The sequence below is a fragment of the Malaclemys terrapin genome, chromosome 12 (assembly GCF_027887155.1).
Source record: "Malaclemys terrapin pileata isolate rMalTer1 chromosome 12, rMalTer1.hap1, whole genome shotgun sequence".
Classification (NCBI taxonomy): Eukaryota; Metazoa; Chordata; order Testudines; family Emydidae; genus Malaclemys; species Malaclemys terrapin.
In genome coordinates this window covers 21123741-21141556 of record NC_071516.1, presented here as the reverse complement: position 1 = coordinate 21141556, position 17816 = coordinate 21123741, and the positions used below count along the sequence as shown (strand labels likewise).

The following is a 17816-nucleotide window of genomic DNA, read 5'->3' as shown; positions in this document are numbered from 1 at the left end:
AAGCTCAAAGAGTCCTGTGGCACCTTATAGACTAACCGAGGTATTGGAGCATAAGCCATTGTTCTGTTTTTCCAGCACTGAGAGCAATGAGGGCCCCAGTCCATGACGGCGGGGTCTCCTAGTTGCTAAGAGAGTACAATAAATCAACAACAACAATAACAATAATAATTCCACTCTGCGGACCCTGGGAGGCGAGCAGTACCGGGGTTTCCCTCCAGCCCTGGCGAGCCAGCAGAGATGCAGCTGCTCTGGGGGCTATATGGCCCGCAGGCTGGAGGGCTGGGCATAGCTCGCCCCAGCTCGGCGGGCTGTTCCTCGTCGCTGCAGCTCCAGCCTCGCCACCCACCTAGCTGCGGCGGGGGCCGGAGCTCCGTATTCTCCACATAGAAAAGCGACGTCAAGCCCTGTCTTGCAAACGTCGCAGCTTCGCTCAGGACTATGCCCGTTTCCAGCCGCTGGCAGAGCGCCCGGAGCCGTTTTTTTCCTTATTAAAAAAGAAGAAGAAAATATCTAGGGGGGAAGGGCTGGTTCTTTTTCCTTAATCTGTTTCCGGTTTGCTGCCATATTCCCCCTTTTGGGGTGGGTTGGGGGAGGGGAGCATTTGCAAATAAATAGGAATCGATGCTAGGCTTTGGGGTGGTAGCAGCAGTGAGAGGAGGAAGGACAGGGCTGGACCAGGAGCCGCCCCGGCCGTGAGCGCCCGAGCCCAGGCAGGCACCTGGAGGGAAAGGGGGGGGGGGGCTATTGCTTTGGCCTCGCCTGGCCCCCGATGCTAAATCCAAGCAGGCAGCAGCATGAATCACTGTGGGGAGAAGGTGTCTCAGCCGCAGGCGGGCGTGAACCGCTGCTGACATCACGGCTCCAAGTTACAATCCGGCTCTCTAGCCATTTGCTAGCGTTGCAGCCGCGCCGGGAAGGGGCCGGGGGACTGAGCAGCCGAGGGGGTTAATTCCGCCCCCACTCCCCCCCCCCCCGAGAGAGACAAAGCCAGAGCCGGGTTTTTGTGTCTGTCTGGGCGCGCCAACCATGAGCCGTGTGTCCCCGGCGCGGCTGCCCGGCTCTCTGCCGCTCCGCGATGGTGTCTCGCAGCGGCGCGGGCGAGTCGTGTAACTGCTGGGGCCGGGGAGCCTGCGAGCCGCCGAGGGCTTTGCATGTGGGGGCTGCGGCGCTTGGGAGAAAGGAGCTGAGCGAGGAAGCCGCCTGGATTTGGGAGTTTTCCGCGGAGAGAGAAGGTAAGAAACCGCCCGGCTGCCGCCTGCCCTGCGATAGGGACTGGCCGAGGGAAAGGGGCTAGTGATACGCTCGGGGATATTGACTAAGCCGGGGATGAAACTGACCCGGAGCTTTGTTAACCTCCTGCCTTGGCGGTGTGTGTGGGTGTCTGCTGGGGTTGTGTAGGAGCGTTACACTTCTCCTCTGAACAACACAACAGCAGCAGCAGCAATCCCTGTGTGTGGCACCTTGGAGCTGCCTCCTTACGGCTGAGGATGAATTAGCTGAAGCAGCTAAATGGGAAAGGTATTGTCTGATGGGGCTGGGAAGGGAGGGTGATACGGTCGGGGGATGTGGGACTTGTTCAGATCCCCTCACTTTCTTTTGTTGTGGTGGTGTAGGGCTGACTGACAGGTTGGGGCTTCTCTGTCTAGCTGAAGACTTTCTGTAGTTCATTTAATCAAACCACTCGGAGAAGCAAGAGGGGGGAGGGAGCAGGAGCTGTATGTAGGCCAAAATATGAAATATTAATAACTCGGCTGCTTTGATGTCTTCTGATCCATTTCCCTTTTACTATTTGTTAAATATTCATTTCAGTGGTTTGTTTTTAATCACGTAGGTGCTCTTCGGGGGTTTGTGTGTTTACATCACTTTGGGGAGTGTAGAAGAATCTCTGCTCCTCACTTTTTTTTCTTTCTTTCTCTCTTTTTCCTTCTAACCTGGCCCTGTCTTAACTAGGGTTTATCTTGTGGAAGACTGGAAAGCTGTTTATTACTTACCAGCCCTGTAACTTCGGCTTCTTCAGATCAGTACAACACCAATATAAAAAAGAAAGTAACACGCTAGGTTTTATAATTCATACTATATCTATAGTAATCAGTTTCTGTCATGCAAAATATTGTAGTCCTAGGTACACAAGGTGGTTGAGGTAATATATTTTATTGGGCTGACTTCTGCTTTAGAGCTATCATATCTGTAGTAATCAGATGCTGTCATGCAAAATACTGTAGTCCTAGGTACACAAGGTGGTTGAGGTAATATATTTTATTGGGCCGACTTCTGCTTTAGAGCGACACAGAGTCCTAGTCCTCCTCCTGAAGCCAAACACCTGGGGTCAGAGCGGGCAAACTTCAATTGGCTTTTGTTGTTGTTTTACTCCCTAGCTCTCCTGGGTGTATGCAATGTGGGTGGTACACATGCTCTGCTTTATCATTCTGAGACACTGTAAGAATTTCAGCTGTCATCTTGGTTCACTTATTTGTACCTGTTGGAAGAAGATGTGTTAGTAGACCTAATGGAAGGGGCAGTCAGGAGGTGCTTAATACATCTTGACCCTGGCAAGGCGTGAGGTGCCTCTTCCGTTGGATGTTCCTGGTACTGTGTGGTGTCTGCCAGCGAACTTCTGTACGGCTTTCTGCAAAAAATGAATGAGAACCTGCTGCTGTCTCTACCCTGGGATCGCTCCCCCATTCCTTCCCCTCCCCTATCCCCGAGTACTTGTGCAATGACTTACCCCAGTTCTGCTGGGGTACTTACCTAGAGACCAGCAGATGTTAAGCCCTCCCAAATAGGTTTCAATTTTTATAAAACCTAGAGCTTTAGAAGCCCATTTTGTTAGTTTCTTGGCCTGTGGTGACTGAATGCCCTTGGGGGAATAGGCTGCATTGGGAACCCAGAATTGTCTCACACAGTTTCTTTGTACTAGTATAGACTAGGAACAGCCATCCAGTAGTCTACTGTTCATAAAGAAACAAGATGGTCAGTGATTGTAGTGTGTGTGTTCTCCTTCCCCAAAAGAGGTGGCTAACTATTTTACCTGTTCCACAAAACAGCTAAATGGCAGGTGACCCACCAGACTGTGAAGGGTATTTTAGGTCATCCCAGAATGTAACACATCCCTGGTAAAGTTTGCCTCTGCTGGCTTGAAACAGGTAGCTGCTCTTGGCTCATGCGGCAGAATGCTCACCTGGAGGTGTGTGGGTTGGCTTTCTTTTTGGGCAGGCCTGTCTGCTGCCAGTGAGTGTTAGCTTTCTGAATGCTCCCCATCATGCCGGGCTTGTGTGTGGGAGCTGCAGGGTGGAGAACTCAACCTGGCTGCTTTGCTTGGAAGTCTCTAGGATTCTAGCCCTGCTTGCTATGGGATCATGGGCGAGGCACTTCTTTGTGCCACCTACAAAGTGCTGGTGGCGGGGGGGATAACAAACCCAACCCACACTAGTAAAACAACTTGAGAACCTCCAAGAAGTGCTGTCTAAGACCTTGCCTACACTGGGAAAGCATGTGAAGCTTGTTGGTGATTTCCCCCTTCTTCCCCCCTCCCCCACCCACTCACCGTCAACACACACCCCTGCCCCAGCGTTTCCAAGAGTGGAAGCTGTAGCATGGACAGAATGCAGGCACATCTTGCAGCTACTCTGTGAGCTAGATCAGGGGACATGATGGTGAAATGCCTGCATCCTGTCTACACCACAGCCTTCATGGTGGTCAGTACCAGGGCAGGTAACCACTTACCAACTTCTTCAGTATAGAAGCAACCAAAGTTCTTGTTTTTTTTATTATTATTATTTCTTTTCAAATACTGTATTGGAAAGCCGTTCTTGAACTATCTGCCAAACCTGGAGTTCCCCTTCAGCAGGTGATAGCTCTATAAATGTCTAAGGCCGTCATTCATCAAAGCACTCAAGTACATTATGAAGTTCACCTTTACTGAAGGGGGGCCCCCAAAGATGTATGGGGTGTCTGATGATCCCAATGCCATTACCTGTGATTGGGGGAGGTGCAAAAGAAGACAGACCATTGGGCATCTGAAGATGAAGCTGTGTCAATTAAATATAAATATGTCATGTTTAAGTTTGGGGACTTGGTCCTGAGAATTGCTCTGCACCTACAACTTGTTAGTCAATGGGCCGGATCCTTAGCTAGTCTATAATGACATAGGCTCACCCAAGATCTCCCAACAAGCAGAGCTAGAACTCTGGAGACATTGAAGTCAATGGAGTTATACCATTTTCACCAACTGAGGATCCAGCCTGATGAGAGTTTTGGCTACTCTGCACTCAGGCCTTTAATGATTATGATGTTAAACAAAAAGATGGCCTGAGCCAAACTGCTTTGAACTATGGGAGGTTGGAGTTGGAATCTGCTTCCAAGTTGTGAGCAAGGGAGGTAGGTGGGGGAATCTCTCTCTGTGGCTGCTGCTGAAATAGTGGATCAGCTGACATTTTAGGAGGCTGATTTGTGTGTGACTATGTGCTGGACTTAAGAGAAAGATATGGTATGTCCTACCGATGGATTGTCTTCCACTGGGCAGGCATGGCGGGCTTGCGAAACTCCAGTGCACTGTGCAGAATCAGGAGAGTTGCCTCAAAAGTAGCTCTACAACTTGATGAACTGCCCAGGTGTGCTTTGGGGCGGGGGGGAGCCAGCAAGTACCTAGATACAGACCTGGAGGATAGTCTCACTTTTGAGACCTGGAAAGAGGGTATGCAGTTAGAAATGACCAATGTGTATGGGAAGCTTGGCTGGTGAGACAAACCAGAGGAGCTGCTTCATTAATTTCTGTAGTCTGCTTACCCGGGAAGGGGTGTATGCTCAAAGGTCTGAGCGTGTGAAATGAAATCTGCGCTTAATAGGCAAAGTCACGTACTCTCTTGTACTGAAGCGTGTGGTGGCCTTTGCTGGTGGACACGTGTTGAAATGTAATAGCATGTGAAAGTGATGCTGTTGTCACTGCCACAGCAGCACTTGATGCCTGAAGCCTCGCTTGTTTCCCAAGTGGGCCCGACCAGGCCTTAGTGGGCACTTGTCCACTTACCACAGTGGTTCCCCAGTTGGACTTGATTGTGCAGCCTCTGAATAGCAGAATGAAACCTGCTCTGTGGGCATCTGGAGCTGGAGGAGCTGTGGCCGTCACTGCCCATTTGTGCATTGGCAGAAGTGTGGCTGGAGGGGGATGGCTGAGAGCTGCCCAGTCTGATTGCACTATTCCTGGTGGGAGCTAGGGCTAATGATGGGATTAAGCCTGGACTTGGAAGTCATTGGTAAAACTCTCTGAAAATGATCTAGAATAGAACCACTGGGCCCAAGTCTCACTTAATTACCCACAAATGCAAATGTTTTGAGAAAGGAGTTTGAGGCGAACCATAGACTGAAGTGGACGACTTCAGTTTCTTAGTCTGCTTCCTCTGAGTGCTTAACACAAAAAGGCAGCATCATTTCTATAAAGGGCAACATCATTTCTGTGTTTTTGGCATTGCTAGGGACGTTTGAAAGCCTATCTAAACCACTATTGTTTCCTGTACTGTCTGTCTTACTGCTTGATTTTTAACATGCTCCTTTTTATCTCTCGGAACAACTTCCCATATGACCTCACTTCCTCAACATGCGGCGTCTCGTTTCATAGAACCCAGTTGGAAATTCTTCCAATGCATTTCACTTACTCTGGTGCAGAACATCCCAGAGTGAAACAAGTTCTTCCCCCCTGCCTTGGCCATTTGCCTCCCCCCGCCCCCAAACCTTCCCCTCCGTAAGAAAGCACATGAGGTACCTCCACCCAAGTTGCTGAGTTGTGTTGTGTTTTGTTTTAACAGGGAAGAGGCAGATTCATTTAAGTTGATGCTTGTAAATGAAATATGAGCTTAAATCACTTAACATGGAAATAACTGTCTCTGCTAATGCTATTCATGCTGCTCTAGTTAAAATTGTCAGTGTTTCCATTCCAATAAAGCCTTGTTTTCTGAGGCTTAGAACTTTGGGTCATTTAACATAACAAAACAAAACAATCCCTCCAGGCTGAAATTTGCTAGCAAAAGTCTGCCTGGGAGCAAAAAATGTAAAGTATGTGGTGCTATTTAAACCAAACTTTACAAAAATAATTTCTCTTGCCTTCAATTTTTTTTAATGGCACAGAACCACAAAATAACTAGAAGCCTCCGAGCTCTCCATAGAAGAACAGAATAAGCCCGTGGCACTGTAGTAAAATCACATGTAGATTTCTTTCTTTTGTGTGGGGGAGGGAGAAATTAGTTGAGATTCAACTCTGAAATGCAGCTGCAGGTCATCTAGTAGCTGCGCCTGACAGCATTTTCCCCAGGGGGTTCACCTAGATGCCCAGACCCACATCAAGGCCCTAATCCTGCAACAGGCAGCGCTCCATTGGGGCTGCCCAGGCATAGACATCAACTTGTGAAGATCTTATTTCAGGATCAGGCCTTTACCCTGCAGCAAACTGTGCCTGGGCTGTGGATTCTGATGTTCAAAGTGTGGTTTGAAAACAATCCTTGAGAGGTATTTTGAGAGAGTGTGGTCTGAGCACAAGGCTGGGAACCAGAAACTCCTGGGATGTAAATCCAGCTCTGCCACCAAATTCTCTGGAGGTCATTTATAACCTCTCTGCCCTCAGCTTCCCCAGGAGTAATATGGGGATGCTCCAGGGGCACGGTGAGATTTAATTCATTAATGTTTGTGAAGTGCTTTGCAGATAAAGGCTAAGCATGAATATCCCCTTTGGGAGAACCAGCTGGCCCATGCTTGCTTTCTGTCTGGCTCTTGTTCCATTTGCCAAATCTCTTTAATTAAACCAGGCAGATTCCTGACTCCCGGGGTGTGATGCTGCGAATGTTACTGTGTTGCTGGCTTAGCGTAAAGCAGGGATGTGGCCACCCCATGTGGTGGGGCCGATGCAGTGAACTGTGACTCTAGAAAGAGAAAAGCAGGCGTCCGTTTTTATTGAGGCCTCTGCAGAATGGGGTCCCAATGCCCTAGGGTGCCAAAATGCTCAGCACCCTCAGCTTCCACAGAGCCCCTAGTTGGGAGGTTCCCAGTACCCTGCAGGATCAGGCATTTAGGTGACCAGTTATCCAGTGGAGGGACCTACAAAACATCATGCTTGGGCAGACTCCTGCTCCAAATGGGAGTCTGGTTAGACTAATCCTGCATACAGGACATTGGGGCTCCTCCCTCCTCACCACTGGTCTTGGGGAGCCTGCTCCCTGAGACCTATCCCAAGTGAGTGGCCAGAAACTGAGGAAGCCTGGAACTGGAATAGCCAGCTGTGTCGATTGTTTGAGGTGGTTTCTTTGGACTAGTTGAAGACAGGGTTGCTTGGGGCAACAGAATATGGAGAGGAAACACAATGCCATTGAGCATCTGGAGGAGAAAACATTGGCCTCCAATTTGAACCCCCACCCCCTCCAGATTCCTTCCTTGAAGTCTGAGATTCTGAACATCTCTGCTCAGATCTCCCTTGGTTTCATGACCAGATGCGCTGAGGTAGCTGTAATCACCATTGCTCCTGTCTGACCAGTCTTAGCCGACTAGATCTTGCTGCTGTTCCCGCTCTGGGATGAACTGCGGTAGGAGGCAGACAGAGATTCTGGGGCTTGAGGGATCCTGAATAGCTGTTCTAAATCATAACTGAAATGAAGATGGGGTCCTCATGTTGTTTTGAGGGGAGAGAAGATACTCCTATCCTTGGTGCCATGTCTGTTGTTATGGGCACTCCCCAGGTTGGCTAGCTCCAGGGACTTGCTCAGTAAAGATTAGTCCAACTTGCTTCTCTGCCCTAACCTTGCAGGTTACAAATTCCGTAATGTAAATGGTTCTCCCCAAGGCCAGTACGATAGCTGGCTCCTGGAGTGCTGCCCAAGGGGAACTGCAAAGGAAAATGTCAGCTCGCCTCCCAATGAGAGGCATGCTGGTGCTCAGATATCCTTGTGGGAGGAGCTTGTTTTGGGGTTGACCCCTGTTCCAGGTGGGTGGGAGAAAGGTGAAGGTTCTGATCTCTTGTGATACTGACTTTGTCTCCTGCTTGGGTTTTGCTGGGTCATTTTCTCTTCTTGCTTGTGACTTCTGCTGTGCAGTATTACTCCCTGACTTTCCTCTATTACTGTAGGAAAATCCTGGAGGCTGGCTCTAAATTTCCCAGCCATGTCTCATGTTTGACCTATTATGGTCTCATTTCCGTGACTGTAAACTTTACTGGCATGAGGTTTGCTGTGCTGTGCAAACAAATGGAGGAAAACCTGACTGCACGCTACAGAAATAGCTTCCACACTGCATGTCTCCTTCTCAGCTTGTGGTTTCTCACTGACACTGCATGACTGCTGGTCTGTGGCTGTAATGTGGAAGCAACGAAGTGAAGCAGCTGCAACTGAGTTTTATTTTGCATTTGTCCGACTTTGAAACTCTTGTGAATCAAAACTGGGGAGTGCAGAAATGTGTCCTCGACTTCTGCAAACTGTGGAATCATTCTCAGTTCTGCTGTGCGTGGCTATGCCCTCTTCTCACGCAGGCCAGCATGAAACTGGGCCTGTATGACATGAAACATACACTAGAAGTGAAACCCATCTGCCCCTGTCCCTGCCCTGCTTTATTCCTGTTCTCTCCTGTTTGACCCTGGAGTTTTTTCTCCTTCCTTTGCAGCATGGGGCACAGGTCACTTGCTGGTTTAAACTAGTGAAAATGGTGGATTCTGTGTAACTTGAAGTCTTTAAACCATGATTTGAGAATTTCAGTAACTCAGCCAGAGGTTAGGGGTCTGTTACAGGAGTGGGTAGGCAAGATTATGTGGTCTACAATGTGCAGGAGGTCAGACTAGATGATCATGATGGTCCCTTCTGTCTGAGTACTGGATGTTTTGAGCCCTGGCTGGCTGTGTGGCAGGGAAATGCAATAGGAAAAACTCTAATAGGCAGAAAACCAATTGACTTTATAGAAACAGCTACAGCATTTGAGCATTTGTAGAATTCCTCCTGGTGGGCTTGAATCTCACTCTTCCTAGGATCATTTTCTGGGGGATGGGACACTGGACCAGGAGACCTTGCTTCTAATTCCTGACTCTGACACTGATCAGGTTTGTGACTGTGGCCAAGTCACTTAACTTCACTTTGGGCACGTCTTCACTACCCGCCAGATCGGCGGGTAGCAATCGATCTATTGGGGATCGACTTATCGCGTCTAGTGAAGACACGATAAAATCGATCCCCGATGGCTCTGCCGTCGACTCCGGAAATCCACTGCGGCAAGAGGCGGAAGCGGAGTTGATGGCGGCACAGCTGCGGTCAACTTGCCGCCGTCCTCACAGCCAGGTAAGTCGACCTAAAATACGCAACTTCAGCTATGCTATTCACGTAGCTGAAGTTGCATATCTTAGGTCGACCCCCGTCCTCCTCCCCTCCCCCCCCCCCCCCCGGTAGTGTAGACCTAGCCTTTGTGTCTCATTCCCCATCTGTGAAATAGGGCCAGTACCTGCCAACTCAGAAATGCTTCGCTGCCTCCTGACGAAGCTCCAGAAATGCTTGGCATTGCATAGGGTCCTTCCATAACATCTGTGGGGGGATGGAATCTGTTCTCCTCATGAGACCTGGAACTACAGCAAAGAATGAGTGAGGGTGGATAGAGGTACTGAGGTAACTGGGGCTGGAACGCAGCCATGTGCAGCATTGTCCTCCTCTGCCTATTCCAGCTCTGCACCATGATCCTCTGTGCAATCCTCTGACACTGCAGAAGCCCTGGAAGCACCTGATGGCAAATGACATCCCTGAGCAAGTGGGACTGAGGGTTTCCTGTGGGTACAGCCTGCTTGCTGCTTGTAGCCGTGTTTGGCTCCAGAGAGGTGTAGCAGATCTGATTTCTATGAACAGGAGGGCAGGTTTGACCCTGTTTGCAGTGGTTGAGTAGACAGCTCTGCTTTTGACACGCCTGCCTTTCATGTTGCACCCCTCCTCCTATCCCTGAGCTTGTAAGGGACTGCAATAAGTTGGGCCCTTCCCTTAAGGAGAAATCCCCTTGATTGTGATGAGGATTGAGATTAACCCAACAGGGTTCTACAGAAATGAGCCGGAACCATCCTGTGGACTCTGAGGAAATTGGATCCCGGTTATAGGTTGCATAGGCTGGTTTGAAAATCCTATGCCATTGTATAGACTTCTCCATAAGGGTTAATTTTTAACTGTGCTTTAGAGGTCTGAGTGGGAAGCCCCGTTAGCGTTATTTTTTGTAGTAGGTATTTGAGAAACGCCAATGAACGCTGCTCTTTGTCCGCCCTGCACCAAAACAGTACTGGGTGCCCTCGTTCACCTTCAGCAGCGCTAGCGGCAAAGTGCTCTCATTAGAGCTCATCAGTGATACCGGTGCATAAACGAGAAGGGATGGAAATCTTAATGCGTTCACAGCCCTCCGAGTGCTTGAGCAGCTCAACTCCTGGCCTGCAAGGAGCCATTGTCACCCAGCTGCGGACTGGTGGGGGAGAACTGAGGCAGCAGTATTCACCCTTGAGAGACTGGCTGAAATTGTGAGGCATGAATGGGGGGAAGGTGGGAGTTTTCTCTCTTCAGAGAGCACAGTAGAACTTCCAGGCTGGGAGGAGAGTGGCTGCAGATTAGGTGCATGGTGCTGCACAGAGATCAAAGAGTGGGTCTCGGCCCTGCCGTGCCTGCTTTTCCAAAGCAAACAGGATGCACGGCTTCATGGGTCAGCAGGGTTTTTCTGGAAGCCCAAGAGGTGCAGGTGTGACTGTGCTGGGCACAATGGACACCGTGAACGAAGGCAGCAGACATGGAAGGAGACACTGTGGTAGAACTGAGGGATTGGGTTGGGAGCGGTCTAACAAACTCCTCACCCACGCTGGTGCCCTGTTAGCTGGTGATCTCTCCGCAGCATGTCGCCCCATTAGTGCAGAAAGCCTTAAATACAGGGTCTGTCCGGGAGAGAGGCCATGTCTGTAGCCTGTCACTGCAACTCTCATCACTCCACGGGTTCCAGCACATTGCCAGCCCCTATGCAGCAAGCTGCTGCCATTGCTAGTTTGGTGAAAGCTCTCCTGGTTAAGTGCGGCTCACGTCACTCAGAGAAACCCTCCCCTCTCTTCAGTTCCTGGCAGCCCTGTGCTGCTGGAACCTCTGGCTCCCCTTTAGGTCCTGCCACAGCATCTACTGGCTGACTCACGGCTGTGGCTGGCACGGGAGCCCTGTGTGTCTTGCATTTGGGAAGTGCATGGAGCTGACTTATCTTGGAGGAAGGGTGGGGAGGAAAAGAAACGAACTCTCAGCTTTTCTGACTGTCTCTTACTCTGAGGTTGGCCTGGCCACACTCTGGTACAGCATTCAAGGCTCTCTAAGCCAGAGCAGCTCTGAGGAATCTGATGCAACCAGGAAGTTGATTTGCTCATCTTATGAGCAAGCATGATCTGCTAGAGATGCAGGTGCTGGTGGGCCAGGATGGCCTACGCACCTGAGTTGTCCTGTCTCAGTAACAAACAATTCATCACCAAGGCAGGAAAGCTAGCTCAGACAAGTCCATCTGTGCTATTGTTGCAATATAGGAAAAGATTCCCTCCCTGATACAGCGTCTGAGGGAGTAAATACTGCACATGTGGGGAAATATAGGCAACAAACACGATGCAAATCAGGGAGACTAGAGGCCCCAGCTAAGATCAGGCCTTCTGTGCTAGGTGCTGTACGAATACATATGTGACAATCCCAAAGAGTGTACTATCCAAATCGATAAGACAAACAGGTGGGCGTAGAAGCAGCGTCCGAGAAAGGCCCAAGGTTGCACAGCTGGCTGGTGGCAGTGCTGGGAATAGAACTTGCGTCTCTTACTCACTGGCTCATGCTGTTCCTCAATTTGATTTCACTAGCTCCAGCCTTGCAACAGGTAGTCATTGTGTTGTCTTTGTTGTAATGTTGCCTCCATATTACCACGAGATCAGGGGCAAGATGTTCACTTTAACCCAGCCACTTGCGTGCCTGGAACCCCCTTGAAGTCTGCAGCCATGGGATTCTTGGCTTATGTAGTTTTGTACACAAATACCCAGTGGTGCTTGAACAATTTGTACGGGGGGCGCGGGGGGGGTGGTGGTGGTGCTGAGAGCCATTGAACCAAACTGTAAACCCTGCATAGAATGGAAACTACTTCCAGCCAGGGGGTGCAGTAGCACCCCTGCAAACACCTAGATCTGATTCCCTTTCTCTCTCTGCATGTACAATATTGATTTGAAACTGGCTGGTTATGCCTGTGTACCACTGCCCTGAACTGGATATGCGAAGCTCTGCCATAGACCTTACACTGCCACCAGCCAGTGAAGATTCTCCTCCTAGTTTCAGTGGCAGAGGCCTGTCCTTTTGAAGCTGGAGGATCTGTGTTCTCTCTGCTATCACTATGCAAAGAATCAGTGGCCACTTAAGGGACTCGGTGGTCTCTGTGCTGCACTGCATGGCCATTCAAATCTTCACTGCGCCCATATCCATTGCCAGACTTATCTGTTAATTACACTTGGGTACGATATTGGCTCCTCTGATGTGTTCTGGAGGCTAGGGATGTATAGGATATAAGAGACACTGAAAAATCAGGCCCTAGATGTAGATAAAATGGCCATAGTGGGTCAGACGAGACCAATGGTCCATCTAGAGCCCAGTTTTGCCCACGGTAAGGGGCAATATTGGCAGCTTGCCAGGGCCTAGAACCAACTGCAGCCATCCCTTTCTTAGGGTGGTGATGTGGCCCATGGAGATGCAACACGACAGCTTGACCTGAGCAACCTAGCAATTAGAATCTGATTTCTAGGCGGAGGGGAGTGGATTTCTGTTCTGGAGGCAGAAACTTCCTTCCAGCGCTAACTAGTTCCCAGCTGTAGGAGAGAAGCAAATTCCACTTGCAGCTGCTTCGACAGAGCCGAGACCCACATGCCAGCAAGCTCTCTCCCAGAGCTACTGACAGGCCACTGCAGTGACAGGAACCCACAGGGGAAGTGTCTGCTTTCAGTCTGAGATGCCTCCCTACACCTGAGAGCTATGGGGAGCACACACTCCAAACGAGGGCGGAAGTGACTCAGCCGCAGTATTACCTGTGGGCAGCCAAAGTGCTGCTCTCTACCTGTTTAAGCAGAGGTGAAGTGCCAAGAGGGAATGACGCACTAGTGATCACTGGAGCCACTTTGTGTGCTTGAAAGCCTTGGGCCAGAGCAAGGATACCAGCTCAGCCAGGCGGGAGAATCCTTCGAGGGGGAAGAAGAACAGGGCCACGTAGAAGAGAAGTTCCAGGTCTGAGCAAGTGCTAACCATCCCCAGCTGTGCTGGCGTCACTGCCCAAGCATTTCCATTCCAGAAACCAGCCAGGCCAGTCTGACAAGGAGAGGAACTCCTGCAGGCTTCAAAAAAATCCTCTGCTGGCAACTCCAGCTCTTAGGGTACGTCCAGACTTCCCGCTGTATCGGGGAGTAGCGATTGATTTATCGGGGATCGATATATCGTGTCTCGTTAAGACGCGATATATCGATCCCCGAATGCGCTCCCCGTCGACTCTGGAACTCCACTGGAGCGAGCAGCGGTAGCGGAGTCGACGGGGGAGCCGTGGTCTTTGATCCCGCACCGTGAGGATCCAAGGTAAATCGATCTAAGATACTTAGACTTCAGCTACGCTATTCACGTAGCTGAAGTTGCGTATCTTAGATCGATTTCCCTCTCCCCCCCACCCCCCAGTGTAGACCAGCCCTTAGAGACATGAATCCAGAGATGGGGGAACACATACATCACAAGTGTGCTGATCCCTTATGGAAGAGCCCTATAGAATTTAATGGGGATTAAGGCAATAGGGATCTATAGGAATTACTCTTCAAAACCCATAGCAGTGATAAAGATGATCCCCAAAGGACATAAGGTTATTGATTATTCCATTCTATAGGGAAGTTGTTCTCAGAGTGCTCCATCCTCCTTGTCACGTGGGTTTAATGCAAGTCACTTCTCTATTTGCCTCTCCTGCTATGTGGCCTTGGTCCAGATAAGTTTCCCCCTCTGTATAAGGATTGCAAGGCCACCCATCAGCAGAATGACAGGTTTCAGAGTAGCAGCCGTGTTAGTCTGTATCCGCAAAAAGAACAGGAGTACTTGTGGCACCTTAGAGACTAACAAATTTATTAGAGCATAAGCTTTCGTGGACTACAGCCCACTGTAGTCCACGAAAGCTTATGCTCTAATAAATTTGTTAGTCCACGAAAGCTTATGCTCTAATAAATTTGTTAGTCTCTAAGGTGCCACAAGTACTCCTGTTCTTCTTCCATCAGCAGAAAACACTCAAAGAATCTCAAAGCTGTTGTGCTGCACATGCACTGCACTATAAGAGTGCTGCATTCACTGTTAGCAGGTGACAGATCCAAATAGAGGTCACCGCAGAGACAGGTGATTTCTGAACCCATACTGGATTCCCCTCTGGGGCATGGAGAACGTTTTCTGTTCATCGGGTCAAGATATCCCATCGCAGGTGCCAACTAGCAGGAATCAACGGGAGCTCTGAGCAGTTTTGTGCTGACATGAGCAGAGAGAGAGATCTGGCTTCAAACAGGAGTGATACACCTTGTCACTGGCATGCAGTCAAGAGATAGTGGGGTGAGGAAGGACCAGTCACCAGCGGAAATACAACACAACACCCTTTACCCAGCAGGGCAAGAGAACACTCCTAGAGGAGCAGGAATGGGTGCAGCACCACAGCTGCTCAGCACAGCAAACAGAAGTGAAACAGAAGGTGCCGGCTGCCAGGCAGGACTAGTCCACAAAGTGTCCCTTTGTGCATTGAAAGCTTTAATTTACCACTGACAGTCGAGCTGCATTTGCCTATGCAAACCCGGGGGGAAGTGGGGAGAGGCAACAGCAGGTCAAGGTGAGCTCCAAGGGTGGATCCATTCTTGACCCAGCTCTCAGCAGCACTTCACACGCCCCTCCAGCGTTTCTGACACTGACTCCTGAGAGTGGAAGAGAGAAAGCGGCTTGGGGGGAGAGGAATCAAGCATTGGACTCCTCTGAGGCCGAAGCAAAGGGAGAGATGAATATGTGCACAGGGCTCTAGCAAAGAGAACCACGAAATGCACAAGGAGCGAGCGCACCAAAGAGCACAGGCCCCTTGGATCCTCACTGTAGATACCATGGGCTTTGGGGGAGGGGGAATATTGTTAGTTTAGCTAGGGCCTTGGTCACCCAGTGGGATCCCCATGGAAACGGGTGGAGGCTGAAGGGAATCGGGTACCATAGCAAAGGGTGTGGCATAAAAACCTAATGGAAAGAATGGACTGAACCTCGAAAGAGCCCAGGTTCCGGGATGGTTGGAGCTTCGAGGTGGCGTTCTGTGAGGGAGCATAGTCCAGTGTTCGGAGCACAGGCCTGGAAGTGGGGAGTCGGGCTTCTTGTTCCAATGCTGCTGCTGGCTCGGTATGGGCCACGGTGAGTCTCCGCAGGAGCTCAGCCCTGTCCTAAACCAGGCCATAAACCTCTTCCTCACTTCCCCCATCTGTGAAAGGAGGAGGATGCCATATTCACCTGCCTCACAGGGGTGGGGTGGGGGGGGGGTTTGCAAAAACAGTTTGTTTGCAAAGGGCTTTAAATATACCGCGTGGTAGAAGTACATGGGACTTATTTCAGCTGTCTAAGATCAAACATAGCATCAACTTGCTAGTGGAGATTCTCTCTTCTAGGAAGGGGCTAGCTTGCACCAATAGGGCTCTTCCATCTCAATCACTCTGACTGTCGCTGGAAATGAGCTGGTCAGAATTTTCCTGGGGTGAAACTGCATGGGGTGAGGCAGTGGCACAACAAACTGTCCCCTCTTGCAGCTGACTTTGTCTGCATGCAAAAGCCATGTTGCGTTGGGTTGGCTTGCCGTGCTTGTGCTCTAGCCTCTCTCCCTTCCTGAGAGTGAGTGTAAGTGAGGCTGTGCCAAGCCTGCTGGAAAAGAGAGGGTTCTCTTGGGGGGGGGGGGGGCGGAGGAGGGGTGATGGGAACCCTTGCCAAGAAAGCAGCAATGATGGGTACCATTCATGGGCGGGGGGGGAGTGGAATCTCTAAGGTGGCATGAGTGAAATCTGGGCTTAGCTGAGCTGTGCACATTAGTAGGGTTATGGCCTGCCTTTCAATTCTGTATTCCAGCTCAGAGATCAAAGCCTGCATGCTGGGAGGAGGGGAAGGACAGAGTGAGCCCCCCCCCCCCTCTTTTTTTTCTTTTAATCTTCTGCAGTAAACAAGGGGAAAGAAAGCCCTATTGTCCGGCCCTTCAGCAAGAGGAGATGCTCCAGATTGCTCACAGCAGGATTCCTCCACAGAGCTCGTCTATGAGGGCCTCAAAATATCAAGTGCAGCCTTCAAGGAGCTCTTTCCTGCCCTCTGAATGCATTCCACTCAACAAAAGCTTCATTAAAATGAAAGGGGAGGGATAAGAAGGCTTGAACTGGTGAATTAGAGAGAATCTGGTCTGCCTGCACGGAGTAAATGAGGTCACTTTTTACCAGCGCTAGAGAGTTAAACTCGTGTGTCGGATCAAGGTGATTCAGGGTTTGATTTCAGTGTGTGGCTGGCTGCTACAAGCTCTCATTCCATGGGCTTCACTGTTCACACAACTCCCTGGGAGGAGCAAGGGGGCGGAAGAGGTCTCTGCAATTGAACACCCTCCCTAGGAAGGGAATATTGTTAAAGTACTACCAAGAGGCACTAACTGGGGATCGGAACCCCCTTGTGCTAGGTGCTGTACAAACACAGAACGAAAAGACCGTTTCTGCCCCCAAAGAGCTGACAATCTGCGTCTAAACGAGACAGCAGGTGGATACGGACAGCCAAGGGAAGGGGGGAGCACTAGAGTACAGTGAGATGATTGTTATGCTAATCATAATCAGTGGACACCAGCTAAAATGATGTGGGTTGCATTGAATGGATATACTTCTCTTGGCTTTTCACACACGTGTGAGATTCTTGCTTAGCAAACTAGTGCCGCTGGCAGCAAAGGGACTTCCATGGCCTGAAACTGAAAGTGCTTCTGTTTTATTTTGAAATCCCCCGGTCTGGTGGTGCAGCTGACCCAGCTGCAGTGCACACTTCCCTGTGCTGTCTTGCTTGCAGGCACACCCTGGCCTGAAGGATGAGGGAAGTGGCAGGAAGGAAAGGTCCCTGGATCTTGCCTGGCCCCATTTTGGCTGGTGAAGTTTGGGGGGCAGGGGGTGTCTCTGCTGTGGGCTGGGCTGGGATGACTGAACTCGCTTTGCTTGGAACCTCCATCTGGATTTGCTCCCCAGCCCTCTCCCCACTTCCAAGTGAACGTCTGTTACCTCACTCAAGCATGTAAAATACAGCTCACTGGAGCTTCAGCAGTTTCCCCATGTGCCACAAGGACCGGTATTAAACTCAAAGCTTCCACTGATGTTCTTATTTCCTCTCTCGACCTTGAGTTGACAGTCTTTCTGGGCTTGGTTCTGGAGCCTGCTGATGGGCATGTTTACAGGAGGGCTGGGAAAGCTGATGGGCCCACTGGTGGAAAGTGCCAAAACATGGGTCTGCTATCTGTGCCACTTGTCCGTTCTTGGGAGAGGGGGATGGGACGCCTTGCCAGGGAAGTGTGCTCTCTCTGGTGTGAATGGTGACCAGAGATTCCTTCTTCTAAAACAATGGTTCTCACACTATGGGGTGGGCATCTCAAGGGAGGCACCGGAATGTGTCAAGGGAGGCATAAGGTGTGCGTGCTGCTTTTTTTTTTTTTTTTTTAAGCTTTGCGTGTCTGGGGCTTGTACAGAAGGGCTTTGCACACCTGGGGGGCAAGGATAAAGGGGACAGCTAGAGCCCCACCATCCCATT

The 17816-nt window shown here is 50.3% G+C and overlaps 1 protein-coding gene across 2 annotated transcripts in view; it reads left to right on the top strand.

Moving 5' to 3' along the window:
- The first annotated feature begins 968 nt into the window (after positions 1-968).
- The window catches only part of SRC (SRC proto-oncogene, non-receptor tyrosine kinase), a 71423-nt gene continuing 54575 nt past the window's right edge, over positions 969-17816 (top strand). For both annotated transcript variants that reach the window (XM_054045701.1, XM_054045700.1), the window contains exon 1: positions 969-1232. The gene's annotated coding sequence lies outside the window, so the exon portion shown is untranslated. The remainder of the gene's footprint in view (positions 1233-17816) is intronic.